The 21,087-nt window shown below is 38.1% G+C and overlaps 1 long non-coding RNA gene across 1 annotated transcript in view; it reads right to left on the reverse strand.

Moving 5' to 3' along the window:
• Positions 1-21,087, reverse strand: part of LOC308059775 — a 62,423-nt gene that overhangs the window by 27,768 nt on the left and 13,568 nt on the right. The window contains exon 1 of the long non-coding RNA XR_013926398.1: positions 1-21,087. This exon is cut by the window's right edge and continues 13,568 nt beyond it. This is a non-coding gene — a long non-coding RNA (uncharacterized lncRNA).

Raw genomic sequence — 21,087 nt, forward strand, 5'->3', positions numbered from 1 at the left:
CTAGGGAAAATATACTAAGTTTCTGACTGAGACCAATGAAAATTTTATCACACTAAAGGTGGATGGCCACATATGAAGAGCATGAAGACTCAACTAATAGATGAAAGGTTTAGTAGAAGATTTTTATAGAGACTTGAGTTCATGCCTGACATGAAAGCTAAACCTTTCTGGTGTTCATGAAGTACTGCCTGCACTACAAGGACCACACTGCCAAATATGGTTCCATCAGATATAAAATATTAAGGAGTTTTGAAAGGGCCACCAAGGGTCTTTTAACTCCAGGGTCACTTAATCTACAAACAAATAAACAAGGATACTGCTGATGCTTCAGTGTGCTTTTGAGGAGTCTGTTGTGTTTTACAGTAGGAAAAGGAAGTATCCAGCTTTACAGTAATACAATAATGCAATGGGATTATCCACCAAAACATAAAAAAAAGTCAGTTTATAATAATAAACCCAGAAAAGTTACTCATTATGAGATATATGTGATACACTCAGCCTCAGAGTTTGTGTGATATGAATACAACTTCAAAAAATCTCCTGTAAATTTCAATTTCTAGGTATTTCTATCAAAAACAAGGTATCGGTAGTGAAGAGATCCACCAGAACTTCTCTGCAAGTCATGACCTCTGGATTCAAACAGCAACATACTAATGTATTAGCATTAATCAGTACAGAGCAATTGCTGCACTGTATGATATAATTACTATAGTTGCATCCCTTGACTGTTGGTGTTGTAGTAAAAAAGCTAAACAGAATTAAATGTGCACTCCTGGAGGGTGGGTGTTAAGGCTTTTTGGTCTAGCACAGAAGAAACAAGTTAACTTTACAAAAATGTGCTTTGATTAGTTTAGTTTCTTAAATGACTATCTTTCCCCCCTTTTTCCCTACATATTTATTTATTTATTAATCCAAGGACTGGAGATACAGTGCTTTGGAATACTTCTGGAAGAAATGAAGTGATCACATTATAGAAAAAATCACTAACATTAGCCAAACCATATTACCTTATAGTCAATGGAAAACTATGATTTATTTCTTTTTTGGAAAGGCAACCAAGATTAAGGAGATACTGAGTGATTTAATTAATATTAGTTCAAGATACAAAAAACAGTTTGGTCTAGAGGAGAACTGAATACTTTTCCAAAATCGGCTCCTTCTTATCAGGTACTTGAATATTTGATCTGGAAAACGTTTTGGTCCATCAGTTGTTACAGTCTACAGTATTTTCTATCTTGCTTTACATCTGAAAGACATTTTTTCAATTTTTTGGCCTGGAAAACCTGCAGAGGTGGGAGTATGATCCTTTCTTCACCTCTTTCCCCCAGTTAAATAGCTGTTTAGCTCACACGTGTCATTTGGGAGTAATTAGCATTTACTTTTCATCCAGAAGTGGGTAGATTGGCATAAAATCTCAGAAACACCTGAGATTTTGTTTGTTTCACACTAAAATATGTGATGGATTTTTATTACAGGTTTGTAAAGCATTAAATTTTATTAGTGCCATGCACATCATTTGCAACAGATGAGAAAGCTTTAACTACTAACTATATTACTCTTCACAGACCTTGGTACCTCTGATGTTATCAGCACTGTAATGAAAGCAGAAAATATGTGGTTTCTGACACCTTTGAAACTCGCAAGTGCAGCTAAAGCTTGGGTTGGTACTACTCTTAGAACAAAGCATGGTTGGGACTATGTCCTTAATATCTTTTGTAATTAACCTAGTAGCTGGAAGACTTACTACCTCTTATAATTCAGTGAGTCAGGGCGCAGTGAATCAATGGGACTGCAGTGGAGATGTTCCTGCTAGCACAGCCCATATTCTATCATGTCTGGGTTTTGTAAAACTCTAGCTCTGAGTCTGTAAAGGCAACATATTTACATATAAAAATTAACATCAAGATGAATGGAATATTATACTGTAATATTAAAAAAATATATTTTTTGAGGACCAGCACAACTGAAGCAGTACAGTATTGTTTCTCTGCCATTGAAAAAGAGGCAAAATCAACTGTGACTAAATGTTAATAGAGTCAGTGTTTGTGTAAATAACTGAATAGGGAACATTATTTTCTTGTGATGCCCTCCTAGCAGAAAAAGAAAAAGGAAAAGCTTTGAAAAGGAAATTGCTCTATCTTCCCAAAATAATTCTGATGTTTAAAAGTTGGAAGTGCTGATTCTTTCTCAGTTGAAATGTTAAGTACACACACTATGTGCAAAGAGAAATAAGAACCTTTTTAATGATGATAATTAATTAGGTGCTTTTGGCCTTTCATTCTGTCATCAAGGTTGTGCTTTCTGTCACTAAAGCTAACACCTAAAACAAGAAGCTGGGACATCAAATGAAAGAAAAGATTGTGTTTCTAAAGATCTATAGTGACACATGTACTGTGTTCTCATTTTAAATTATTAAAAAAAATATAGGCAGACTGCTCATATACTTTAATGATACTTCCCATTACAATTGTGTGTAACTCATGAGAATTTCAAGAGAGAAATAACAATCTTTTATTCTTTTCTCAAGTTGATAGGAAGAATAATAATGTTTTTCATAATGCAAAGTTGGAAAAAAAGAAAAGACTATCTGTAAACATCTTTTACAATGATAAAGATCAGAATTCATAATGCCACCAGCTATGCTTAGAAAATTTATTTTCTCCCTACTCCTGACTGAGCTATGACTAACAAATACCACAAGGTTAAAAAATTACTCCCATTCATGGGGAAAAATGCATGGAGCAAATGGTAGTTTTTAAAGATGTAGTTAACCGAGGTCAAAAGGTCCAAAGAGGTCAATAATCCTGCTGCAATAGTCTTTGCAATAAAACATGGGCAAGGACTGTTATAAGCCACTTTGTCTCTCTCCCCATGTTTTGAGAAGGACATTATTTTTTACTTCAGTGTAGCTAGTAAAGTACAGCCCAAACTGAAGATCCCACAGGGAACACAATGTCTCTCTCTTCTTCTCCTTACCAAATCCTCTGCCTAAAAACAGAGGGACTGTTCAGACAACCTCCATGCTTTATTCTACATGGGAATAAACCTGGCCATGGAAAAGCAGACATCCACCTCATAAAAAGTAAAATTTTATAGTTCAAATATCTCCTTGCAATGGTGGAGATGCAGCTGCAAGTTTGCTCTGTGAGACAGTCCTTTGTGTTGCTCCTGCTCTTACTGGCAATTGTATTCTGGTTTTCATAAACTAAACTTTTTCATAATAGATACAAAGATACTCAAGCCTTTTTAATGCAAAAATGTTAGTTTAGATTAACTGGTATTTTCAGGTGCAGAAATGTTGGGAAAAGTGTCCTTTTTAGGCAAAATATATTCCCTAAATTTCCATTGAGAGTGGTTGCTGAGGTACAGAAGAAAGAAAAAGAAAATCAGAGTTGCGTGGATATAGAAGTGTTTTGTGAGGCTTTTTCATGGTTCTGCTTTATTTTTGTTTGTGCACTAGATGTTTGCATATAGATGAGAAACTGTATGAGAGCTAAGCCAAGCACAAGTTTGTTCTGCTCTGAAAAAATGAGTCTTGCAGTCTAATTTGTTGTATTATAAAAATCCAAAGCCTGAAGCCTGCTTCAGTTGAAGTATAATCTTACCCTCTTAGAAACACTACTCTACTCTTTCCTGTGGACACAGCTGTTAAGGGATGCTAATGTCATGGATGTAACATCAGTCACTTTCCTAAACTGATGAAGAACTAGATTCTCTTTTTCAAAGAAGCAATAGCTTATCTTGTGAGCCCTTACTGTGGCCAGCGCCCTATGCTGTTTAGAGGAACAGAACTGCTCCAAAGCTTAACAAAGCTTGGGGATTCAGATTTCTTTCAGGTACCTACACACAACCCCTCTTCTTCTTTTACACTAGAGGCGCCATCTATTCACCTGCTCTGAACTTTTTCTTCTCACTTTTCATTTTCCAGGTCTTAGGCCATAAGTCGCAGTTACTGAAGTATACAACCATCAGCAGAGTACACGTGCTTGTAACCAGGGCTCTTCTTCAATGTGAAAGAAGGGAGCAAATTTCTAACTGGTGTCTTACACAACAGCTGGTCTTGCTTCCAGCAGACAGGTCCTGGACTAGGAACCCACTCACTAGGAAAGATGATGTCCAGGTTGCCTGGATCCTGAGCAGAAGCAGGGACAGCTGCAGAGGCTGGAGGCTACTGTTCAAGGGTCATAATGTCTTGATACGGGGAGAAAGGCTGCATGCAAAAGTGTTCTGCTGGTAGCATCTGTGCATCTAAATATACAGAGTGATGAATTTTGTAGCAGTAATTATGTCACTTTAAGATTTCATAGTTAATTTAATATTGAAGCCAGGATATCACAAATGTCCTTGTAGCTTAAACCGTAGCGGCTAACAGAGGTGCAATTTTCTGATCAAGCCAGACCAGAATTAAAAATCATGCCCCTGAATGCTTGGCAGCTGTACTTCTGTGTGTACCCAGCTACAGTGTGGCTAAAGTCCAAAAGTGGTCTATGGTATTTGGAGCCAATTTAACACTCTAAGGTCATTTGTCACCCTAAGTGGAACATGAAAATTCAGAAGAGGCAAATCTTTCAAAATATTCCCACTTTTCCAGTTCCCATGTCTCGTTTTTTCCTCCTCTTTGCCTAAGAGGGAAATGAGATTTTCTTAACCAATGGGAACGAGTAGAGAAAGAAATAAAACAAATCTTCTGAGCCTAGTTCAGTGAAAAACCCTTTGTAGTCTGCTTGCTCCGAAATATTTATAAATGTTGGAATTATGAGCATATATATATATACTCTCTGAAGTAAAATCAAGATACTGATGAATGTTGGAAAAGTAGACAGATTAGCCATAAAAAAACCTAGTTATGGTGCCAGATTGAATGAATTTATAATTCATACATCAATAATATGTATTTATTTGAAGTTCATTACCTGTTAATGATTTTAAAGACTACCCATATTTTTCTCACGAGTTAGCATTCTTGCCATTTGTTGACTTCATTGCTTTTTGGATAAGGGCCTATAGCTATTCCTTTAATGAAGCGTTAGTGTGCTTACGCCTCATTCTGAAGCCTTGAAGGAAGGTTCATCTGACTAATAACAGTACTTTGGCCATCATGCTGATTTATTGCTTATAAACTGAAATTTATTTAGTTAAGAGTATTTTTAAGTAATATTTTCTACCATCTTACAGATCATAGACTGTAGTAGTATACTGTAAGTTTCATTCATAACTACTTCAATGTCTAAAAGCTAATAGAAACACAATTAATCCACTCTGGCACATCTAAAACTGTAATTACTTAACGTCATTCACATGGTGTGGGGTTAATTGAAAGAGGTCTTGACCTTCATGACCTATCAGTTTTGCCTCATCAGCTTGACCTAGGTCAGAGATTGTCCCTGATAACTTCTTCTTATCAATAAAACCTCACTGTATCTAGAAACAGCATGTATATATAGAAGTTTATGCATGCATATCATAAGGATGTATATGTATCACGATAATTCAGTAATAGGAATACTAAATATTTGTGCCACTGATTTTTATCTTTTATTTTTCAAGTAAAACAGGAGTTGTGTAAATTGCAAAGTGAAGACTGTTACTTTTCAGTTTGCAGCTTGAACATGGTACCAAAGTTGATTTTGCAGGTGATACTAGAACAAAATCGTTGTTGTTTATGTTATCACAAATGTTTTTGAGATGAGAATTTGGCTGACACAAGGTTTTCAACTGGTAATATATATTAAAATAAGTTCTCTTTAATGTAAAGATTTTGGTTAAACATAGTGCTTAGTGACCGATGCACCTGACTCTGTTAGGTGAGCACAAAACCTGAGATACTGGTTGAATCTTATGTTGTGCTGTAACTGGAGTGGAATGCATGTTCCATTACATCCCTCAAACTTATTAAACTATACTTAAGTTGAAAAGTTAAGTACTTGAAAATTAGGAAATATCATAATTTAAATTACTTCTGGAGTTACAAAATGAAGTCAATTGTTTTGTCCTGAACCTCATGCTGCGTCTTTTATTTGTTATCACAGAAATGATCACAGCCTCTCCTTCCTTCCTAAGCCCAAAGCCACAGTAGGTACAAATGTATTCAAATACCTGGAAGGTGAGTGTAAAGAAGATGGAGCTAGGTTCATTTCAATGGTGTCCAGTGACAGGACAAGAGGCAATGGGTGCAAATGGAAACACAGGAGGTTCCCTCTGAACATCAGGAAACACCTTTTCACTATGAGGGTGACTAAGCACTGGCACACGTTGCTGAGGGAGATTGTGAAGTCTCCATCCTTGGAGGTATTTAAAAGCTGTCTGGACATAGATTTGGGCAACAGGCTCCAGGTGGTCCTACTTGAGCAGGGGCTTGGGCCAGATGACCTCTAGAGGTCCTTTCCAACCTCAGCCATCCTGTGATAGGTAAAGGAGAGTTAGGTAAAGCATCATAAATTCTAAGGCAGGACACACTCAGTTGCCTTATGTAATTAAGGCGCATGGCCTGTCTCCATGAATCTGTGTGAAAGTGGTCCAGGTAGCTAGTGAGCTTCAGGACCAGATGCCTGACCAGCCACATTGCTTAATTCTTGGTTTGTTTCCTGCCCTAGATAGGGCTGCTCCAAGTAACAGGGCCCAGGACGAAGCCTAGAGTTTGAATAAGTTTCTCTTGGCAGTACTCTCCAGAGGCAATGAGGAAAAGATGGAACCAGAGTATTCTGTTAAACCACATAGTTTGGGTCCTCGTGCCTGATCACCCTAGCACCCCTTCATGTCGCAGGTCAGGCAGTGTCACTTATCCTCTAGTTTCATCTTGTAGCAAAACCACTCTAGTGTGCTACAGCACACTCCTCTTATTATTCCAGAGTTTAGTGTTACATTTAGTGTTATATTAGAGTTTAGTGTACAAAACCCACATGGTAGTAATGGTGATGCAGGAAGCAGGGAGAACAAGGGCCATGACAGTCCCTCAGCACCATGGTCATGAGCCAGCCACCCAGGGGGCTGACATGGGGTCCTGGGCCTTGGGCAGAGTAGGGGGAGCCCCTGCGGGCTGGTGGTGCCCTTCGGTCCCACAGGCAGCCAGTAGGATCACCCAGGCTGTGTGGGGCTGTATGTCTCATCACAGCCATCAAGTCCTCCATTAGCTTACCTACATCCAATTCTGTATTAATCAGACTTTAAAGATGCAGGTCTTGATGTGAAACGTGTAATACTTCTAAGATGAACCATAATGCGAGCAGAGTTAATAATGCATTTTCAGCAAAGATTTGCTAGTAGGTTACTCTGACTTCAGAGAAAAAGAGCATATCCAGCAAACTGACCTGGCAGAGACCCTGCGCATACTTAACCCTCAGTTCCTTATGCATCACATGCACTGTAATCTTGTTTTCTTTGACATTTCTGAGATGCACTAATCCTTTCATCCTGTGAGATCAAATCTGAACCCTCATTGATTTTATTCTAAGGCAATCCATGGGCCCTTAGTAACTTCTGTGCCCTGCCTGTAATAGGTCAGTTGTGTTTTCTGACTATTGCTTCAGTGTAAAAGTACATTGTACTGGTTAGTTCACCTGCTGAACCTGCCCCAGACCTGCTGATTTACATCTGTTTCAACCTATTGGCCTATGTGTAGTTATTCTCAATGTACGTTAAACTAAATCTCATAACTAAAGGGACACACTTTCTCCCATCAAAGTGTTAAAGGGAAGACCGTGCTGCTAATCCTTGCAGCGGAGGATACATCCCCATAGGTACTTCATGAACTAGACAAGAGAACAAGAGACTGTTGTTGATAATGTTAGCATGTTGTGACTGTCCATCACCCATGAAGGCAAAATACCTTCCAGTTCCAGCAAGGGCTAAGATTCTTCATAGGCTAAATGTATTAGTCCACAGGATCATATAAACTATTGGCAAGGTACTAACAAAATCTTTCTCATCAAATACAACTGATGCACCCTCCAATATCCTTTTTTCTTTGTACACAGCAATGTTCCCTCTGTTAACTAGGATGGAAAAACTTTAGAAGAAGGTACAATGATTATTAAGGAGTTTAAGGGAAGCAAGTTTCTGTCAGTAACACTTATTTATGAAAAGAATTGTTATGAAATTGATTCCGTTGATTTTCCTCAAATTGTACAACACAAGATTGTCCCTGGAAAGTAGGTTGTGCTTCCGAGACATCCTGGTCTCGATTTCTAACACATTATCGGCTGTGTTAATTTTATTTTATAATAACTGCATATTACATTGAATTTGTAGAAATGGGGTATTTTGTTATTGATGGCTTCTTTATATCCCAGCTGTTCTGAAAATTTTCATTTGTCTTCTTTCTGCAGCTTTCTCTTCTCAGTTCATCACAGTCTTCTCTTTTTCTATTCACATGTTTTATCTCCATCATATTTTTGAACTGTGATGCATTAAATATAAAAATTACCTGAAACTGTCAGCAGCTGAAATAAAATATCTTATGAATATCAGAATATGATGTTCATTGGTGTGGATTTGTACTCCCCACTTAGTCAATGAGATACATGTGTCTCTGGTGTTTGGGTACTTTCTGAACATGTAGTAACTATTATTCCTGGCACGTGTGTGACTGATTGTTTCCAGAATGAACAAAATGTAAGGCAGCATCATTATGCCTGGTAGATGCAGGCCACACTCAACAGTGGTCTTGTTTTTATAAATTAGTTAAATGGTTTCCAGAGAATGATGTGCTGAACTATTTGGGACACATTTCTTTTAAGCAAATGATGAAAGGATTTCCAAGTAGTTCCAAATGGTCCATATTTGCTTTGTTTAACAGTCAGGCATACTAGTCACCTGGAAAGTATCTATAAAAGATTGAGGTTGTGACAGAGTCATTTACTTTTATTTAACCTTTACTTTGATTCTAAGCACTACGTTTATACTTAATAGGAAATTACCATATTAATGAGAAGTTAATAGAAAATCATGAATAGAAAAATTTTGTTTATGGCTTAAATTTGTAGAGCATTTCTTTACATATATTTGCATTAAAAAAAAAAAAAACCAACAAAAAAACTGCATCACCTAACATTCACAGATAAAATTGTTGCTTCATTCTTAACACAGAATACAGCATTTCTGGTGAAATAGTAAATCTCAGGCTTAACTGCATATTAGTAAAAAGTAAAGTCCTCTAAAGAATGTTAATTTTTGGTGTAATTAGGAGTTGATGATATAAAGTAGCTAACAGAAGATGTCTGCTCACTCAGAATTACTTTACTTTCCACCAGCTTATAAAAGGAATAAGAATAAAGTGATTTAGAAATAATATAAAATTAGCAAGGTTCCCAAGATTGCCTAGGGCAACATATCAAATAGAGAAAAACATATCCCTTGTTTTCATCCTTCATTTTGTACCCTGGAAATAATTTATTTAAAAGATACCTTCAGAATAAAGGTTTCTTGCCCCAGAGGAAACTGGTTTTCATTGCACTTGTAATATCTGATCAGATGAGACTGAGATCTAACATTATTTCAGATTATGATAATGGTCCCTATTGGAATCTGAAGAATAAACTGAAGAGAGATTTCTTTGAGCAGCATGACTTGCTTTGTGTTTGAGCAGAACAGTTAAAAAAAAAAGCCACAAACAATACAGTTCTCAATTATTTTAACTTCTCTCTAAATACTCTTTAAAGAAAAAAAGTTTATTTCTGCCTTGTTGGATTACCCAATCTTCTTTACATCCCATTCCCTTGTAGTAGTATAACTGATAACAATATTTAAATAACAGTAAAAGTTTTCAAAGAAAAGTATTGTTAAAAGTGCTTTCCAAAGCATTCTGCCCTGCGTAAAAAGAAAAGCAGAGAAGTTACTGCAAATATTTTAAATGGCTCTCAGACTTCAGAAGCTTTCATTTGTGGGTTCTGCAACAAGACAAGACAGACATTGAGGTGCTGAACTGTGTCCAGAGGATGATGAAGCTGGTGAAGGGTCTATAGCACAAGTCTTAAGACAAGCGAATGAGGGAACTGGGGTTGTTTAGTCTGGAGAGGAGGAGACTCAGGGGGGACTTTATTGGTTTCTACAACTACCTGAAAGGAGGTTGTAGGCAGGTGGGTGTAGGTGTCCCAGACAAGTGACAAGACAAGAGGAAATGGCCTCAAGTTACACCAGGGGAGGATATTAGGAAAATTTCTTCACTGAGAGGGTAGTCAAGCATTGGAACAGGCTGCCCAGGGACATAGTGGAATCACCATCCCTGAAGTGCTCAAAACTGTGTAGATAATGGTGCTCAGAGGCATGGTTTAGTGATGGACTTGGCAGTCCTGGCTTAACAGTTGGACTTGATGATCTTAAAGGTCTTTTCCAACCTAAATAATTCTGTGATTCTATAATAATAAAGCAATCACCTTTTCTTAAATTGAGCTTACAAGCTTCTCTGCTGGTAAGGTTTGTTTGATTATATTATGTTAGCTGAGGCTCTGGAGATCATTTTCATTCAGGTCAGTATGCTTGGATCTGCTTAAGTGCTGTATAAGTCAATGGAACTGAAGGACACAGCAAAAGTTGAGCAGCATTTCACTATGTCCAAATAGAAATGGATTTTTGGAAATCTAAGTCATGCTACCATTTGTGCTTACAGGAAGCGGTAAGATTTCCTGTAGAAGAAAAAATGAATACTCTGAAAATTGCCTATTTGCTTTAATCTGACCAGATGGAATGAGGCAATGACAAACATACTTTTCTAATGTTTAGTCCCTCATTTCTGATGATCCAGTATTTCTTATTATCCTCAAGGTAGGGATTCCTTAATATTCCCTAGATATGCAGTGAATATATAGCAATGTATTTCCTGTGAATTACTGCATCACATCTAAATTCAGAAATTGCTTTATGCAAGCTTAATTCAATTTCAATATCTATTTTTTCAATATGTATTTGTGCTTAGACAGCTGCATAAAATGTTAACAGAAAAAAAACCAGAAAACAGGAGCAAAAAATGGTTGATTCTGCTTGTGATTCGCTCACATTGTCCTCATAAAATGCTACACAAATATTAATAGTTATTGCCATGATAAAATCTGTATCTGATAACTCAGACCTTGTGCTCTGAGAGGCTTGCTGATAACAAATATTTCCTATACATCTAAACTAAAAAGTGACAAAATTTAAAATTCCATTTTTGATGAGGAGAGGAGAAAGTCAAAAGTTCATTCAAACTCCAAAGAGAAAAATTATAAGAGAATCAGGAAATGGATTGGGACACATCTCCAGGAATCAACACACTCTTTTGAAACTCCCTTTCAAGAGAAAAATGCCAGATTTCTCAGAGCTATATTTTGAACCTGCTTCAGGTTTGTTTTGTTCTGTTTCTTTTGCAAAGGAAAAGATTCAGTTTTTTCCCAAGATCACAGATGATCTAGCTGTTGCTCAAAGTTATACTTTCAGGTAAAAGCTCAGCATAAAACATATCCAGCAATTTGTATTACCAGAGGTATATTCCTTTTGTTGCCCTTGCCACCAACATGGACTTTAATTATAAATCTGCTTCATAACATAAACCTTCTTTTCCAAACTGCTAACCCAATAGGCTTTCATTACCCCCCCCCCCCTTTTAAAAATACAACACTGAAATAATAATGATCAGAAATGCCAGAGGCTGACTTAATCTCTAAACAGTGCCAGCAGCTTTCAGAAGAGCTCAATGTGCTAGTTACTTCGTACATTTTTCACAATATAGCCTTTCATTTCTGATTTTTTTTTAAAGTAAAATCCTATCATTTTAGTTTGCAATGACTATTTCTTTCCTCTTTATGTGGTAGAGTTTTAAAAGAACTGAAGAACTTGCAAGCTGAGAAAAGTAAAATTGTTGAAATTAAGCCCATAAAAGGGTTTTGTTTTGTTTTATCATCCCAGTAATTGTTAATGAAAAACAGTCTTTTCCATCAGGAAATGTCTTTTTTAGCCTATGCATTTTCTAAAGGAGAAAAAAAATAACTGAAACGTGTTCAAGTTTTAAAAACAACTATTGTTTTAAAAAAATAAAGTTAAAAGGAAGCTTCACTTCCTTTGTCATGTGGGAAGAGTTACTTTGTTGATGATTGAGGATCAAGTAGCTGATATGAAACTTGCATATACTGCCAGAACCATCTTGGATGTCCAGCTTAGTTATTCCACCTTGTTTTATGCTCAAGGAGACAATTAGCCTTCTGACTGCTTGGGGTTGAAAAACAGCTTTGCTACCTTATCATGTCAATGTTTACCCAGAAACTTTTATGTCTCTGGTCATATGTTAGAGTCCTAGAAGCTAGCCTGCTTGCACCCAACTTTCAAAATTATTGGATTAAAGCCCCTTTAAGAACTTTTTCTGGGTCCTGTATGAACTCTTGACTAACCTAAGAACAGATTCTGGTTTTCCCATTTCCCCGCAGTCCACCCTGAAGCAGACTGGATAAAGTGGCAACCTGCCACAGAGGATGACTCCATACAACTTGCTATGCTTCATGTAGCCACAGAAATTATACACACAGAGAGAAATGATATTGTCGTTAACACTGCTGAGCCAGTGCTTTTAATACTGACAGCAGAGAGCCATCTCAGCCACCTGACCCATGTAGCCTGTAAGATGGATCCCAGCACTGAGATCTGATTTTAACCTAAAAAAGCTGGATTACTCAGAATACATAAAGTTGGATTGTCTAGTCTCCCGGGATTGCCTAGTCCATTTTCCCTGCTCAAGCAGGGTGAACTACAGCAGGTTGCTTAAGGTGGTGTCCATTCAGGTTTCGAATATTCTCCAAGGATAGAGACTCTACAAACTCCCCGGACAATGTGTTCCAGTGCTGAGTCATCCTGACAGTAAAAAAGTGTTTCCTGATGTTCAAATATAGTTTCATGTTTGTGCCCTTGTCCTGTCCGTGGGCACTACTGAGAAGTGTCTGCTCATTCTTCTTTATTCCCCCCATCATAAATTTACACTCCTGGATAAGATCCCCCCAAACCCTCTTTTCTCCAGGCTGAACAGTCCCAGCTGTCTCAGCCCTTCCTTGTGTTGAAGTTGCTCCAGTCCCTTAATCACCTTTGTGGTTCTTTACTGCACTCACTCCACTGTCCATGCCTCTCTTGTACTGGGGAGCCCAGAAATGGACCCAGCACTCAGATGTGTCTCATGAATGCTGAGCAAAGAGGAAGGATCACTTTCCTTGACCTGCTGACAATCTTCATCCTAAAGCAGCCTAGGATGCTCTTGGCCTTCATCGCCATGAGAGCACACTGCACGTTCGTGCTTAACACAGTGTCCACACAGACCCAGAGGTCCATCTCTGTCAAGCTGCTTTCCAGCCCAATGGCCCCCAGCATGTACAGGTACAGGCCTCATTCTCCCTCAAGTGGAGGACTTCGCTTTTCTCTTTGCTCAGCTTTGTGCATTTTCCTCTGCTCATTTGTCCAGCCTTTTAAGGTTCCTCTGGATGGTGGCACAGCCATTTGGTGTATGAAGCACTCTGCCTAGTTTTGTATCATCTGCAAATTTTCTGAGGGTGAGGTCTATCCCATCGTCTAGGTTATCCATGAGGATGTTGAACAGTGAAGGAGCCAGTAGCAATCCCAGAGGCACACCCCTAATGACAGGATTTTTCAATTCTAGACAACAGATGGTTCTTCCATTAAAAAGAAAAAAAAATATATCTTTTTTTTTGATCTGACATGGAGATGGATAAAGTTGGCTGTGCACTTTTGAAGTACTTGGTGTTTATTTATGTAATTTGTAGTGAATATATTTCCTGCAGAACATCTTAATTCTTTACTCTTGTAGATGCCTATGAGACTAGAGATTCATTTGAGAAAGACAGTCTTTCTGTTATTTTTCTTAAGGGTTTTCATCAGATAAAATTTACACTGCACCCAATTCAGAGGTGGAAACAGGGAACATTAGCAGAGAACTGTCATGGAATGGATTTAGCTGGGAACCTGTAAATCTGTCCTTTCTCAGATGTTTCTGTTCCTACATGCTCACAGCTTTTCCATCAGAGTAAAGGAGTTTCCTAATTAGGTTATAATCATTCTTATAACAGAACAATAGGAAGAAAAAATTAGGGATTTTAAAACAAACCACCACTGTTTGGGACATTAAAAACTGAGCTGGAAAGCAACTTTTGTAGAAGATTATATAACTAAAGAAAATTTTCTTTAATGGATTTTCCTCATTCCATGACATTAAGGAGTTGTTCAATACCCAAACTTAATAAATTTTCAAATTACATTGAGTGGGGTATCTTGAGTACCTACAAGCACTTCTCAGACCTACTGATCTTTTGTCATACCATGGTGGTATGTTACATGGCACATGTTACAATGACCCCATCTCTTGAGTCTCCTACCTGTGCTATCCCACCATCCCACCCCTGTGCTTTAGATTAATTAGAATGAGGTTTAGGAGCTAAACAAAGAGGGAACTTCAGTATATTCAGCAGAACTCCTTGTCTGGAACAGTCAGGATACCAGCGTTACAGGTGTTGCTATAGAGGATGACTGGATAAATTCTAGTTTTTAAGAGATTTAGGAAAATAATTCACCTGCAGAAATAAGGCTGGAGACTCAATTTACGCTCTGCAGCACTGCAATTTGCAGTCCATAAATACATCTGGGAACATAACTTCCAAACACTCAGGCTAAAAAAGGGCAAGCTCTCCTCATGTAAAATCCTAGGGACCTTCGAGGTTTATCAGTCTTATTACAGTGAAGGCGATGGAATGTATTATGCACTTTTTGCAGTAGAAAGAAGCAAAGAAAAAGTGGTGGTCAAATATAGGAAAGAAAAGCTTAGCAATTATCAGATAAGCAGGAAGAGCTAATGACTCAATTAGGATGCTTTAGATAACTAGTAAGACTTATAGTTGGCAAAGGCTCAGCAGAAAATTGTTTTACAAATTTTGCAGTAGAAGAAGAGTTATATACTGTGTTTATAGCAGAAGCATGTTGGACCTTATCCTGGGTATTCCTTTTTGCTTACCAGTATTGTTCTTTGATTTCAATGTGACTTCACGTCCTTAGCAAGTGAGAACTATGAACTGGCAGGAGATGTACTGATCAGAATGAAGCATGATTGCCATTCTTACTGAGCTTACTTAATATACTATTAAAAAGAGCTTGTATCTGACCAGATTGTCACAGAGCATACCCAGGTGGTGTAAAGCTGTGAAAACAACTACCATTTACTTAATTGTACACACACATATAGACACTGGTAGGTAGGTAGGGAGAGGTGAGCAACAAGAGTGTCAAAGGAACTTTGTGTGCTCCCACGGCAGAACACTTTCTCAATTGGACTATGATTCTGAAGCAACCAAAACAGGTGGAATTACATACTATTTTCATTTAAGGAACATCCTCAACTAACCAACCAACCAACCCACTTCCCCCGCACCCCCCAAAAAACAAATGACCAAAACCAAACAAACCCTCAAGGGTGGAAATACTATGTTGTTGTCCTGGTTTCAGCTGGGATAGAGTAAATTTTCTTCTTAGTAGTTAGTACAGTGCTGTGTTTTGGCTATGATGTAAGAACAATGTTATAGCACACTGATGGTTTTGGTTGTTGCTGGGTGATGTTTATACGAAGTCAAGGACTTTTCAGTTCCTTGGGCCCTGCCAGCGAGAGGGCTGTACGGGCACGGGTAATTGGGAGGGGACACAGCCAGGACAGGTGACCTGAACTAGTCAGAGGGATATTCCATACCATGGGGCGTCATGCTGAGTATATAAACTGGGGGAAGAAGAAGGAAGAGGAGGACACTTGGCATTATGGCGTTTGTCTTCCCAAGTAACTGTAACGTGTGATGGAGCCCGGCTTTCCTGGGGATGGCTGAGCACCTGCCTGCCCATGCCCATGGGAAGTGGTGAATGAATTCCTTGCTTTGCTTGAGTGAGCGGCTTTTGCCTTACCAATTAAATTGTTCTTATCTCAACCCCTGAGTTTTACATTCCTTTCTGATCCTCATTCCCATCCCTCTGGGTGGGGAGGAGTAAGCGAGTGGCTGCGTGGGTCTTGGTTGCCGTCTGGGGTTAAATCATGACAGTTGTTCACAGCAGAGTTCCAGGCAAGCTTGAGAGATAAAGACAGATATGTGAGGCTTTGTCTAGATTCTATGGGGACTTATACATGACATCCTTTCAGTGACCTGGATTGTAAAAACTCTAAGAATGAATGTTTTATTCAGGGATCTAAAATCACTGTATAAGCAGATATAAATATTATTGTCAGAGATGGATAAATAGGAAGTTGTTTTCTTTCCAAGCTTTTACAGTGGGGTTTCCCACCAGTGGGTATTCCAAATGGGTGTAAGTCCATAAGACAAGGGGACGATAAAAACACTGAACAAATACAGCATTAGCATGCAACAGACAAGTGGGCTGGTGTTTTTAGCAGGCTACATCAAACTGAAGCATGAAGCTTGATCATATTCAGTCTGGAAAAGGTCAGCATTTTAGTATTATCAATTGTACTGTCCTGAGCGCTTTTAGTTTTGGCCTCCGTAAGAATGCTTGCAAAGATATTGTAATCACAGGGCTGAGAGCAGGCCAGTTCATTAAATTGCCAGCTCTGCGGCTTGCAGATGTTTAAGGCAGGTGTTCTGTACAGAGCAGGGAGTTTGCTTTCTTCTGCTGCATTTTGCACTGGAGGTCAGGGGTTACACCTCAATGGCAAAGTCTCAACTGCATGGCAAGTCTCAGAGGTCTTTGTTAAGGGAGAAAAAGAATTCAGCCTCCTTAAAATTTATGTACTGCAAAAGATAACTGCACCTGCAGACTGCTGCTCTTATTGAAAACACATGGCGGCTGTTGGAAGAAATATAAAATTCTACTCTATAGTTCCTGTTGAGAACATGCAGGGACTCCAAATGATCAGTGGTAGACCACAGATACCCAAATGATTCATGATCCAATAGGACACAGTTCTGGTACAAAGTGCATGCTTTTGTCATACACTTAGACATTTGTGCAAATCCACACGTATTTAAAAATTGACTCTGGGCAGTGTTGTATTGCCATCAAACAGTTGCCCCACATAATCTAATGAGTGCCAGTAGGCATTCCCAATGACCCAGCTAGTTCATAATTGGAAAAGGTTAGTCCAGTCTTTCCTGACCACCTGTATGTTGGCTTTGTAACTTCCCAAATGGAAAAAGCAAATATAGATCCTTCTAGATGCAGGAAATCCTATAAAATCGGCCACCCTTATTAGAGAATCTTCTGTCTTAAAAAGACCACTGTAAGTTTACAGGTTAAAAATCTGCTTTGTTTTTTCCAGAAATAACCTTCAGCAAAACCCAAGGTTTTGTCAGTTCATGTTAGGCTAGTCAGGTATAAATAGTACGCTTACAGAAGAGGATGTAAATATCTTTGTGTTTCTTAACTTCTACTGACATCTGTGGCCATAGTACTGCTGAAAGAGCTTCCAGCAATGAATGTTGGCATTGTAACGCTAATAATCGCTGAAAGTTCATAAAAAATCAAGACAAATGATAGAACAGCATCACTTACTGGAATCTCTAAGGCTTCGAATTTCAATAACACTTATTCATCAGAAGGAGATGTTAATAGATTAATTTTTCACTATTATCATGTAGAAAATGTCAGCATTCAGTCCTGTGTTCATATGATGTTCAGAGTGTTCTTCATGAAAATTTCGTGTGAAATAATGATGCAGGTTATGATGCAAAAAGTTTATTATGCCATTGTATTACATATGCCCCATACAGTATACACAATGGTGTAATCTATGTACATTAAAAAGTAAAGAATATATATGAAGGCAATCTAAATATATATTTTAATTCTGAAAAATCTGTATATATCACAAACATCTGTGTAGTTCCCTAACATCCATATTGTTCATGGCTTGAGAGAACAAACATGTGACATAGAACATTTAATTTCATCATTTGCAATATTTCTAAACTTCTAACAACATAAGAATTTTCCCGTTAATTTCAGAGGTGCAGCATTTTAATCTATTTTCTGTTTTCCTTTCTTTTTCTCCTGAATAGTGAACCTACGTAGTCACACTCAGAAATCCATTTTAAATAATGGTCACAAGATAAGTATTTTCAACTAGAGATTAATAGGGCCAATGTTGCAGGCTGGAAAATATTGCAAGAACAACAGCAAAGAGTATATATAATTTGAATCATGTTTTTCAGAACACTTAATATTGCTTCAGTTGCATTCTGCTCGCACAAGTTACGACTTACTGTCAACCTCTAAGCCCTGATGGAGAAACAACACTGAATGGTGTTTCACCCATTTCTGATAAAACATTTAGATACATATCATACAGTGTACTGTTGAATGTTATGAACAATTCTATAGTCATATTTACTGTGAGGCAACAAGGACCTTACACTGCTTTACATTATCTACAAAGCTCTGATGGAGGATAAAATCCTGCACAAATATTGTCTCGAAGAATGAGGGTGACGCAGTGCAGAACTGGGTTCAGAACCGACAGCCAGCACGCCGAGTGGGGAGCCACCTAAACTAAGCTGACAGCAAACCTTAGGAACAGGGGGGTGTTTCTTAACTCTAATTCTTTCAATAACTTCTGCTTTGAATTTATGGCAATGAACCTTCTCCAGACTGAGACAGCTTTTAAAAATCACCCAATATTGGGGGGTTTGTAAATAGCAGTTTTTAAAACTTTCTGACAAGACTAGAGGAGAGGAGTTTGTGTGGATTTTACTGGATCTATTTTGTAGCATTCATTTAGGATTTGGGAAGTCCAGTTCTATTACTTTTTCTGCCTGAAAAGATTCACACCCAGATTTTTCACCATCATTCTCATTTGCATTAGGTTTTAAAACAAGATGCTTTATAAATCTGAGAGATTTCAAAGACCATGAGTGACACTTTTTCTGGTCACTTTTCTACTTTTCCTCTGGTGAATGTCTCTCTCCACTGTGTTAACAGTGGTGCACATACCAAATTTCAGCTTTGACAAACCAGCATTTTCTGTTGAAACTCTGTTTTATCAAAGCAATTACAGCCACCAGTTTCCCCAAATCCTCTGCTACATGTAAGCCTGATATGGAATCTGAGCAGAGTGGAAAATCACTTTTTTAGGTTTACAGTCTGAGACAGTCAGAATGGACAAACAGGACAAGAAAGAGACAAACCAGAGTGTTCTGCCACTAAGGTGAGACAGCTAGTGCACACTTACAGCACATTTGTATTGCTTGCATTAAAAACTAGGGTAGTAAGTCATCCTTTTAAAAGGCAAAGCAGTAAAATTGTGTTCACAATTTCAAAATTAGACATGTGGGACACATTTGCAAGCATGAATTCTTCAGTTAGCTTACTAGGCTTTGCTTATTATTGTTATTACGATGCTTATGTTAATTTTATGTTTTTACTGCAGATCACATACAGTCTGTCTTAGGGAATATCTTTTCATATTGCCCATCTTGTATGTTTTCCTCAGATTGCTCAAATTTTTGAGTGTCATTTTAGGACATACATAAAGAAATGCTAGTATAAATCTGTCACCACTTGCAGTATGAATCTGAATGTTTTAAAGGATTTTTTTATGTCTCAGCTGCTTTAATTTGAATTGGGATATATAGCATTTCAAGCATTAAGAAACTTTTTGGGTTTGCAATTTCCTTATGTACAGAAGTATCATTTAGGGGTTTTCAAACCTTACATTAATATGATGCTGTTTCTTCCTTTTTTTAAAAGAAAATCCAGTTGTACAATGCAACAATGAAAAATATTCCCAATGTTATTGTATTGTTTTAATCACACCTTCTGCAGGTGGCTTTGAGTAATCTGCACTTCTAAACAGGATGAGAGATTTCCCTATAGATTGGATTTGGTGTTAAAGTAGGGCTTTTTTCCTCCTAAATAGATGCAAAGGGAAAAAGAAAATGGAAGTTTTTCAAATAAAAAAGAAATGTTCAATAAGCAGGAAAATTCAAATGATAATCTTTTTTTTAGAAAACAGCATAGGTGACCTCTGTCACTTAGTCTGGTGAATCACATCCTTGACTATTTTGAGAACGACAGTGTGATTTGTACTTTTCAGTTTTCTTTCTCAGGACTCAACTGCTTCTTTATAAATTGTTCAAGATCTACGAAAAGTAGTGTTCTTCATCAACATTGCAAATAACAGCAAGGTCTATATAGAGTATCCCATCCTGTAGATTAATTCTGATATGTGCAGAGCCCCATTTGCATGAACTACTCCTTCTAAAATATTATGGAAGATGCCCAGGCCAGTCAGTCAACAATCTTCCCTTTGATTCTGTCAGTACTCTTGAAAAAGTAGTTCCTTTTAAAATTTCTCTGGATATCTGGGCAGCCTCAGGCCTGCAGGGTGAACTTGTGTCATGTCAATACAGTTCTCCCTTCCACCGTGCCTCATTTCTTCATCGTACTTGTCATCAGTTCTTTATGCAAAAAAGACCTTGGATGTATGCCTGCTGGGTTTACTTCTTTTCCTGACACCACGAAATAATGGCACCTCTGAGCAAAAGTAACAAATAGAAATACCTGCCAGGTGCTGACGAAAATTGAGCCACATCTTAGATCTTCTGATGAAGGCCATGGTGTGTGACAAACTGCAGTCACCTTCCCAGATATTGCATTTGAAAAGACAGATTGTTTATTATTTGCCACAGTCTACTGCTAGTTAGCAGGAACCCAGACGTGCTAAACTGAGCACCACACCCCAATCACTAGCAGCAAGAGAGGTGTATCTGGCGAGTCAAAGGAGCTACCCATGGTGGAGTAGAGTCAGCGGGGAAGAGACCCCCATCAGGCATCTTCCTCAGTTCTAAGACTGCACACAAAATTCCCACACTCTTCCCTATTATTCAGTGGCAGAGTCCACAGGAAAGACATGTCTCAGCTGTCTGGTCATCTAGATTTCCACTAATTTGTTTGCTATATTGGAAGTTAAGTTCTGCAAAAAAAACGGATGTCTGTATGGATATGTTCCCATGCTGGGAAAACAATTTATCTGGCAGAACACGGCCCATTCTCCTAACTTCTATGTGCGATTTTTCCCACCTGCAGCTCTACATCTCCTTCCCATCTTTATTAGTGTCCAGGCCCTTACTAACCTGAGAG

The sequence above is a fragment of the Falco punctatus genome (genome assembly GCF_963210335.1).
Source record: "Falco punctatus genome assembly, chromosome: 2".
Taxonomy (NCBI): Eukaryota; Metazoa; Chordata; class Aves; order Falconiformes; family Falconidae; genus Falco; species Falco punctatus.